This window comes from Ixodes scapularis, unplaced genomic scaffold, assembly GCF_016920785.2.
Source record: "Ixodes scapularis isolate PalLabHiFi unplaced genomic scaffold, ASM1692078v2 PGA_scaffold0__279_contigs__length_252992795, whole genome shotgun sequence".
Lineage (NCBI taxonomy): Eukaryota > Metazoa > Arthropoda > Arachnida > Ixodida > Ixodidae > Ixodes > Ixodes scapularis.
The window spans coordinates 224,210,480-224,219,739 of NW_024609835.1; positions in this window are offsets into that span (position 1 = coordinate 224,210,480).

The following is a 9,260-nucleotide window of genomic DNA, read 5'->3' on the forward strand; positions in this document are numbered from 1 at the left end:
CGCCACTGCGCGTGCGCAGAGGTGGAGATTAAAATCGGCTGGCTGCCAGTGCACCGACCAGGGCCGTACCCAGAAAAAAATTTCGGGGGGGGGGGGGGGGGGGGGGGGTCAGAATCCCCTACCCCCCCCCCCCCCTGGTTACGGCCCTGGTTACACAGAACAAATATAGTTTAAATTTTGAATTGATTGCTCTCAATCCAAATCTACAATGAATCGCGTTCCAAACAGTGTTTCAAACGCGACTGGATGTAATTTATAAATAGAAAATCGAAACGGAACAATCGAAACTAGGCCGTGCAGTCACAACGAGCCGCGTTCGTTACCTCGAACGCAAAGAAACATTAGGGAGTTGTAGTAGATCGTTTTTATCCTCCGCTACGGTACCCGTAAAGAAAACACCGCAGCTACGCATGCGCGCCGCCAGCCTTGTCTGCATTGTTCAAGGTCTTGTCCGACCGGTCGTACGAGAGAAGGGGAAGACGTAGACACGTGACCACCAGGATTCTCTTCGCGCAAAGCGGCGTGCTTGAGTCCACAATTGCCTCTCGTGTTTGTACGTATACCCTCAAGCATTGGCAATAATCTCGGAGCTTATGGCCGAATCTGTCCATGCTGAACTCTAGAGGGACTCGGACATCCTTCCGATGCGTCGGAGGACGTACCGAAAATTTCGTCCTGCATGTGTCTCATGTCTTTCTGTTCTCTTTAGCGAATATTTGTGGGAGCAACATCCGCTTAAAAGCATAAAGAAGAGTTAGATGCATTGCTGAAGCCAGTTTTACCCCTGGACGTAAAACTGCGAATGGTGCCACAGGTCCAGGATGTTTTCCCCAAGCCAAATTACACCGTCACGACGTATTGGTCATTAATTGACGCATCATTCCAAGCGATTGGGTCTCATGGAGGGTATCGCACATTTTGAACAAGTCAGTGACTCAACTCGACCTATGCCATAGAGGTATTTTCTGATAAGTTTCGTGGATCGTAGTACGTTGTACATTGGTGCGTATAGCTGGTGGAACATAGTTGCTACTTTTGTTTGGGGTCAATCAATTTTCCTAAGAAAAAATCAATAAGAATCAGTACTGTGCGATAAGGCGTGAAATAATAGTGCGGCTTTGTCCCCTTCTAAATCACAGCATCTATATCCATATCAGCGCATGACAAAGGTTAAGATCAGGGTTGTAAACGTGCCAAGTGGACAGTGCACAATGGTCACTTGCCGAGTTTCGTGTTGGAGTGCCAAACATACAAAGCGCTACACACCTAGCACAAACAAGAGACCATCGCCTTCTCTCTTCCTCTCTTTTTTTATATGGTCACTCAATAGCCGGTATCATTTATAAGAAGACAAAGTTTTTTTTAAAAACATGCAGGCCAGAGTGACCCTCTCACTTTCTCCCGATTGTCTTATAATTGACAGCCCGCCAAGAGAACTACTATTGTGATTGAATGCGGTCATCCGGAACGCCCACTTAGACGGTAAAACGTCGTATTCACGCCAACTATGTACTTCTAATTTTCAGACACGGCAATCGTATCTTGGGGAGTACTGACACTTAATTTCTATATAACGCTTACATTGTGTTGAAAGCCCCTCCGGATTGCGACATTGACCAATACGATGCGCTCTTATCAAGGACTTTTTGTAGACCGCATGTTGCTAGAGGAAGTTCATGGCGTCACTTTGAGCGTGGATTGAAGACGCCGCATGGGCCCGCGATCTGACGCTTAACTTTGAAAAGTCTTATACGCTATCGAGACGGTTCCCATGCTTGCTATCGCGTCAAGAAACGAGCAAAGTTTGCACATAACGCAAAGGGTAGACAAAGTGTCCATTAGAAGATTTAGTTGTCGTGAAAGAAAAAACTATGCTTTAGCGTTCAAAACGTGTATGCTTTGATAAAATAACAAAAATATTATCTTCTATGCTAGTGGAATCATTTTAATTCATCCTATAAAGCAGAACATTAGCAATCCTTCACAAGGAGCCTAACTTGTTTTAGCGTTATTTTTTTAACGACTATTGTCATGTGTTCATCACCTTCAAAGGCTATCATGGCGTTGGAGAACTGTAATACTACTAAATCGAGAAGCTGGTGTGTAAACGAATCAAAATTGCTCTGTTAGCTCCTTGCCAGCAGAGAATCTGGAATTCGCGACGTTAAAGAGGTGATGCAACAATTTTCGTACTTTGCGCAAATACCGCTTAAAACGGATCCCTGACTTTAATGGCCTATGAAACACGCGCTCGTTTTTCACCCCACGCAACATAGGTCCCAGAAAAAAAATGAAAGAAAAACGAGCAGCATTCACCCCCTCAACTCGCAGCCAGAACAAGCGGCCACGTGATCTGGAGTCGATTATATGCCGCCAAAGTTGATCACAGCAACACGCTGGGGTTGGTAAAGTACAGGACGCGCGCTGAGTTGCCGACATTGTTATAGCTCGGCTATTGTCGTCGTTGCAGCGATTGGACACGGGCCACTACCCGAATGCTTCTCGAGCCAGTAATTATAACGAGCCAAAATCGGGTATCCACGCAATGCTCAGCTCCAATCTAGGAACCGCATTCAAATATCGCCATTGGGGTGTATTGCAATCCCCACGTTACGCCATCAAATTTTGCAAAGGAAAGATTGAATGAAAACGATCGTTTTTGTCCTTGAAATTACACCGCAACAAATGAGTTTCTTGGCCGGTGGCGTATAAACTGAAAAAAACATTCCAATTGAATATCGTTGCACCACTCCTTTATTTGCCAAGTTATATTAAACGCGCTAGTCTTTTTTTTTTAATTATTTTTCTTAGTAGGTTCTTTGGCAGAAACCATTGCAGCATCAACCTTATTTTTTGTGTTATGCGTATTTTTCGCAGAAATTATGTGGATCACGCTTCGACAAATAGTCTGTCCATGCGCTATTCTACTCTGCAAGTAAAAGTATCAGTAAACCTAGTCTGTACATGCACTATTCTAATCTCCACGTAAAAGTGTTATTAAACTAACAGCACTGTTTTGATTTTGATTATTGCTACCTGTTAGAAACGTCAGAAGAAAAAAAAAAAGAGAGCAAGACCGCGAGGTGTTGCGTGCTGTTGTCATCGTTGCCAGTTACAGAGGATGAACAAACGCTACTAATCGGTAGTCGAATCCCGGTCTTCCCTCGGTGATCGGTACACACGGCACATTGGAAGATCCGAGCAACGTCCTCCCAACGCAATAAACTATCGAGAATTTTGGATGAAAACCTCACCGATGATTATGGTGTAAAACTGCACTGCAAAGAACAAATGTGCAGAAAAGGTACCTGTTCAATGCAAAATGCTGGTGGCCTTGCTTTATAAACTCTACTATGATCACCACATACGGCAGCAACCTCGACAAAACCAAGCTTCAAAATTCTCCAGATCCCAATCTCCTTACGTCAAAAAACAAAAATCACGAATTAAAAGAAAAAGAAATCATTCGAAACAGAAGGCAAATGAGCAGGTTTGTACTTCCTATCTGGTTCGAAGAGCCCGTATCACAGTAACACGGACCTGCCAAATAGATCGCCACGGTTAAGCACTTAGCGAAAGGACGATCTCCGCGTCCCTGCAGGCTGCCTCCCCCCTGACAGCTAACGAGAGATAGGCAACGACGCGCCGCTGTTGCACTCAACATGCAGCGAACCATCAAAGACAAACAGGGAGCTCGTCGCACGTTCTCTCCCGCGGTAGTCGCTCGGCCACCAGCGAAAGCAGCTCCTGCGTGTCCGATCCCGGAGATGAATTTATCGCGTCATGCGCCGCCCACGGATCTCGCACGCGGCTGCCACGTCGCTTCAATAGAAGCGTCCGCCACTCTAAGCATCGCCAGCCGACAAAAAAAAAAGAACCCGGTTACCTACTACGTTCATCGTAGGTGTCACCTACGATGAACCACGAAAAAAGCTACCAGCCATCCCAGCCAATCCATGCGCTGCGAACTCATCCCGTGACTGTCCCTGTAGGTCACGTGCCCCTGTTAGTCACACGTGCCCCTCCTGGTAGCGTGAAACTCGCAGGGTGTTGGACTGGCTATACTTCGTTTCTCCTCTAGTCCGGACGAATGCAGCAGACGCTACGAGGTCGTGGCACCGAATCAAACAGCGTGAAAAGCGCACAATCATGGTGGTACTGGCCATGTTTCTTTACATGTTCTCTCATCCCTCAACCAATCATGGACAGGGAAGGCAAAGTGACGCTGTTTGATTGCTCCCAAACGAAGTATAGAATTGCTCGTAGCCTCGTCTGCAGTCCATCCTAAAAAAAAATGGAGTCTGGACCACGTGGTCTCCAGCGTCGTTAACCCGCTTCCGAAGTCCGCGTAAATCTTAAACGGAGAACGCAGGCGTGGCTTTCGATTAGAAGCGGCAGAAACGAAGCAGTGGGGAGTAGTTTTTGGCGGCGAGCTGTCCATATATCAAGCCAACTCGCGCCGCCACCGCTGCGTGCATGCAGCGAATGCTATATTCAGCGTTACGTTGGATCGCAGCGGAACGCCGCGAGCCATCCCCAAGTCAATTCAGTGCTGTGAACGCAACACACGACTATGCGCCTCGTGCGCCTCTGCAGCTTTACCGGAGGTCACGTGACAGTCCCACGGCATTAGATTCGCTACGGATTGGCTACGATGGCTCGTGGCATCCTTTTCGGTCGATCGTGAGGTGACACGGAGTAGGGACAACTGGACGGCTTCCCGTAGTCCGCGCAGTGTCATTAACGTAAATCAGACAGGCCTGAGACCGAACGCCGGGTTGGCAGTTTCGATGTTTTGGAGGGGGTGGGGGAAGGGGGAGGCGATTCTAGGGAGTTCGAAAGAAGCGGCGACAAGGGGGAACGCGGCGTAACTACGTTTCGCCTTATAGGAACCGCGGAGGGCGCTACCAGCCATCTCAGCCAATTAAGGCCGTGTCTAAAAAAGATGCTAATTAAAACAAGGCATCCTTTTTCTAAAAACAAAAAAAGCAAAAAAAAAAAAAAAAAGCTTCGAGATCGCTTTAGATAGCGCATGCTGCGTTCTAATTGTTCCAATAACAAATACCCCACATATACTGTGAAATAATAAAAATATCTACAAGAATGTTCGATTATGTGAGCTAGCTTAGTGCTCTGTGATTAGAGAAAGGCAAATTGCTTCGCCATTCACACTAACACATGTTACATCCTTACGAGTGCAAAAAAGCTTGTTAGAGGGCTCCTAGGCAACACCCCGTAGGATGGTGGTGAAGAGACTAAAGGGAGAGGTGAAGAGGCGGGTGATCTCAGCAGCCTCCTAGGGAAATTTATGAACAAGCAACAATTTGGCAAGCAACCGGGACCACATGCAGGTTTCCTATGCACAGAGGAGGAAAACAGGCACAAAATTAAAAACGCATGAAAAAGAAATACCGACTCGGTTGATCGCTCCTCCGCCTTATAGCTCGACAATTTAAAGACTGATTCGCAGATGTCCGACTCCGCTATTACGAAGGTGACAGGCATGTTGCTTTGTTCGCGCCAACATTTCACGTGAAACAAATTATATCTAAGTTCAAGGGATGTGTACATAAGTAAAAAAAGAATTGGTTCAGGAAGTCCTGGTCGCTCAATCAACTTCCGCAAAAGCTATCTGAGGCGGGTGTGAGGTCAATTACACTTTTTAAAAAGAGTGTTCACCTTACGTCGTTGTAGCACCTTTTCTGCACACTTTCTATGCACCTTTCAACTACGAGCGTTGTTCCATCCGTCAGAACCTTATTTTACAATTCAAAATAATGTATGCATCAAACTGTGGGCGCCGAAAGGGCGTTGTCATAAGTGTAAGTCTCTGGGACATTACTTTTACACCCTTAAAGGTGTACTTTCTTCTAGAGTAGCTGTTTCCAGCCTCATTCCCAGTCCTGTCCGCGCTCACTCCATTTATTGCCTTGAGTCGTGTTTCAATGCGCTCGATGTAGATATTTCTGACATTCACACAATTACTGTTTACATCGTTCGGAAATTATATAGGGTTCGCTAGCGCGAGCACGTACCACTGTTACAGACCAAAGGGCCAACCAAACCCCTAAATACCGCTGAGGGCAGACAACCTTCTTTATTGGAAAGATGTGCAAATCGCGAATTTATACCGTTAAAATTAAGGTTTCTTCAATCGCTGCCAGGATGAAAACGGCAGGGAGGTCTTTCAGTTACGCTTTTACCAGCGCGAGCTTATTACCTTAGATATATAACGCTTTGGCGTTTCATGAGCTTATGAGCTTCGAGCGTGCACAGACGAAGCACGGAGGAAGGCGACGATCGAGGGCGTGCAGGTGGCCAGGCATCCGAGAGAGACGCCCTGCCGTAATTTGTTCTCATCCAGTGACTAGAGCCGATTTTATCCTCAGCGTCATGGCTTGTAGCGCTTGCATTCTGAACGGCCATGCTCTACGGCATGTGTTACTGACCCTGCGCAGAAAGCGAGCAACTACAGAATGACCAGACCTGCGTTACGAAAGATGTTGAGCAAAACGAAACGCACCATGATGCTTCGTGGCCTTCTCCATTCTGTCGCAGTTCTCGCCGGTTTTAATTGAGGCAAAATGATTCTCAACTCTTTCCTTGCTTTCAGTGCATCGCGGAGGTTTCTGTTGTTATCCGAGACTGCAGTGAAACTGACAGCATCGAGTCTTTGAAATGTGAAGCTGTCCAGTAGAGGTCTTGCGCTAATTTAGCGCATTTAGCGATATATTTTGGTTCACGTTAGCTCACTCATGAATCTGACCGGTGATGCTGTACAAGTAAATGTTTGGGGAAGTGAATGACAGTTCAGATGGAAAGGTTGTTACAATGAAAAGTAACGCGATGCAGTGTAGTACATGTACATATCTATACGCATACTGCGCAACCCTTCTTTTCAGGTTGCTTTCATTTCGACCATTCTCTATTTTTAACGTTTACGAAGAAGCGGAAATAACGGGCGAAGCTCCCGTTCCTCTACTGCGACTTTTCCAATAAATTTGGTACAAAATATGCGTTATCACTGTTCATATTTATCTTATGAAAAGAAACACACATACACACACACATAGGTACGCACACGCAAGCGCTCACGCGCGCGGGCGCATAGACACAAACACGCGAGCGCGCACACGCACTTAAGAGGTTGTTTCGAGTAGTAAGTTGTTGTCTAATACCATTGGTGTTACGGTCAATTTTATATGCCTATTCAAAATTGCTTCACGTACATTCAAAGTGAAACTGACAAGTTTATCGCTTCAACACTTATCCGAGAGAGACCTTCTATGGGGTTGATAGGTTTGTGCTGCTGAAGCAGCGCTGCTACTTTCCTAGAGTGACTGCTGCCATCCTTAACATCGAATTATTTTCCACTTCTTACTAGACAGCTTTATCAAATGGTTATCAGATCTCATTGGATGGAGTATCGAAGCAGCGCCAAGTCATACTCAAGCCCGCTTCGCGGTGCCTCCGCTTCCTATTATTTCACGGCACGTCGTAACTTGCAGCCGGTCGATAGCGTCGACGCTTTACCGAGGAAACATTCATCGCATTCTCGCTTTTCGCTGTTTAGGAAACAGACACTTGCAGCTGTCTATGTTTCCTCGAAGTCAAAACACGAAGCTGGCTGAATAGTGCCACGGACAAGCGTGTATACACGGTAAACTCGGTTTCAGCTTAGACGATGGACCGCATCGGGTGCTACGAACCATCCCAGCCAATGCAACGCCACGAATGTAACACGTGACTAGTCTTCCTCACGTCGCTCCGCCCCTCGAGAAGATCACGTGAAAGCCACAGGGGTGCATCTCATCTCATATGCTTCGTATTCCGGACATACCTTAAAAGCTAAGTATAGACAAACATTCAAGCGATATAGCTGTAACTCTATTGTTTGACAACCAGATATCAGACAAACAATATAAAGTATAGTAAATGGAAGCCGATGACACAAAATGCCGCGACAATTTCTGAGCGACGTCAACTCCCCAGACGTCGAACATCAGCCTATTCCAAACATAAAGAAAGGACGAGTTCTTTTGCGTAAACGGATTCTGTGCGCCTGACGCTTGCCACCCATGAACAGTCGGTGGAATCTCGCTTACAAGGAGCGAGCAGGAGCGGCCGGCCGTGCCCGGTCGCCCTTCACAGCGAGACTCATGGTCACGGCGTCTGTCGCACTTCGTCGCAGAGATGGCAGCCAGGAGAACGGGGACGCTGTGCCCGGTGGCCGCCGACGACACCGACAGCACCGTCGTCGTAGAAGTGTTCGTGGCTGAGTCGAAGCGTCTGTCGAGGACGCCAACGAAAGATTGCCGGGACAAGCACGCGACAGCAACCGGTGACTTGTCTCTCGCATATTGCGCGGCTTCCTAGCTGACATCCTTGCATGTGCCACCTGCCGAATATTTTTATCTCCTGTGACCGAAAAACCGTGTCGTTCCTTGAACCTGTAGCGGACCGACTCTGGGAGCGTGCGTCAGACGGCTGCAGCCCCTCTACCGCTGGCGCTAGCTGTCAGACTCAAACGTAAATCCGGTCGTTTTTTTTTTCGTTTTTCTTTTTTGTGCTTAGATCTGCCTTGCCGTGTTCGACTTTTTACGACACTGGCGTTTAATGTCGCCGATGTTTAGTTGTGTTACATATCAAACCGGCAGTAAAACGAGGCTCGTCGTCGACGCTGATTATAGCCGCAGCACGTCGGTTCTGAGCTGGGACAGGGCGGGAAAAAAATCGTGACTTCAAATGGAAAGGGTGGTCAGCACGGGTCCGGCGTACCCACCAACAGCGTCCTTCAAGACAAGGCGTCACGCTCCTCCCGTGACGTCACTGGAGTAGGCCATCGCGCGGTCGGCGCAGCGCTGCAGTGAAGAAATTGCGAAGGAATGTAGCGTCGCGCTCGTATAACCAGACTCTGGATGCGCTAGCATTAGTACCTACATGGCAGGGAAAAGATGACGGCGTCCGCCTGTGGAGAAACAGTGGAGAGGGAAGCACGCCACGTAGAGACAAGTAGACAGAAGGAGAGGAGGGAAGGCCAAAGGAGAAAGGGGGGCTACGTCACGGGGGGAATCCAGTTCGCGTGTGGTTGCAGGGGTGAGTCTAAACATGCAGGTGTGCGGAGCGCTTATGCCTTGGTTTGCGCTACAAAATGAGGTGTGAACCAAGTACTAACGCTGATCCAAGTATAGCGGCAAACAAATTAAAGGAAGATTCATCGGTGAATCCTTAGGGAATGCGTTAGCATGAACCTTGGAAAA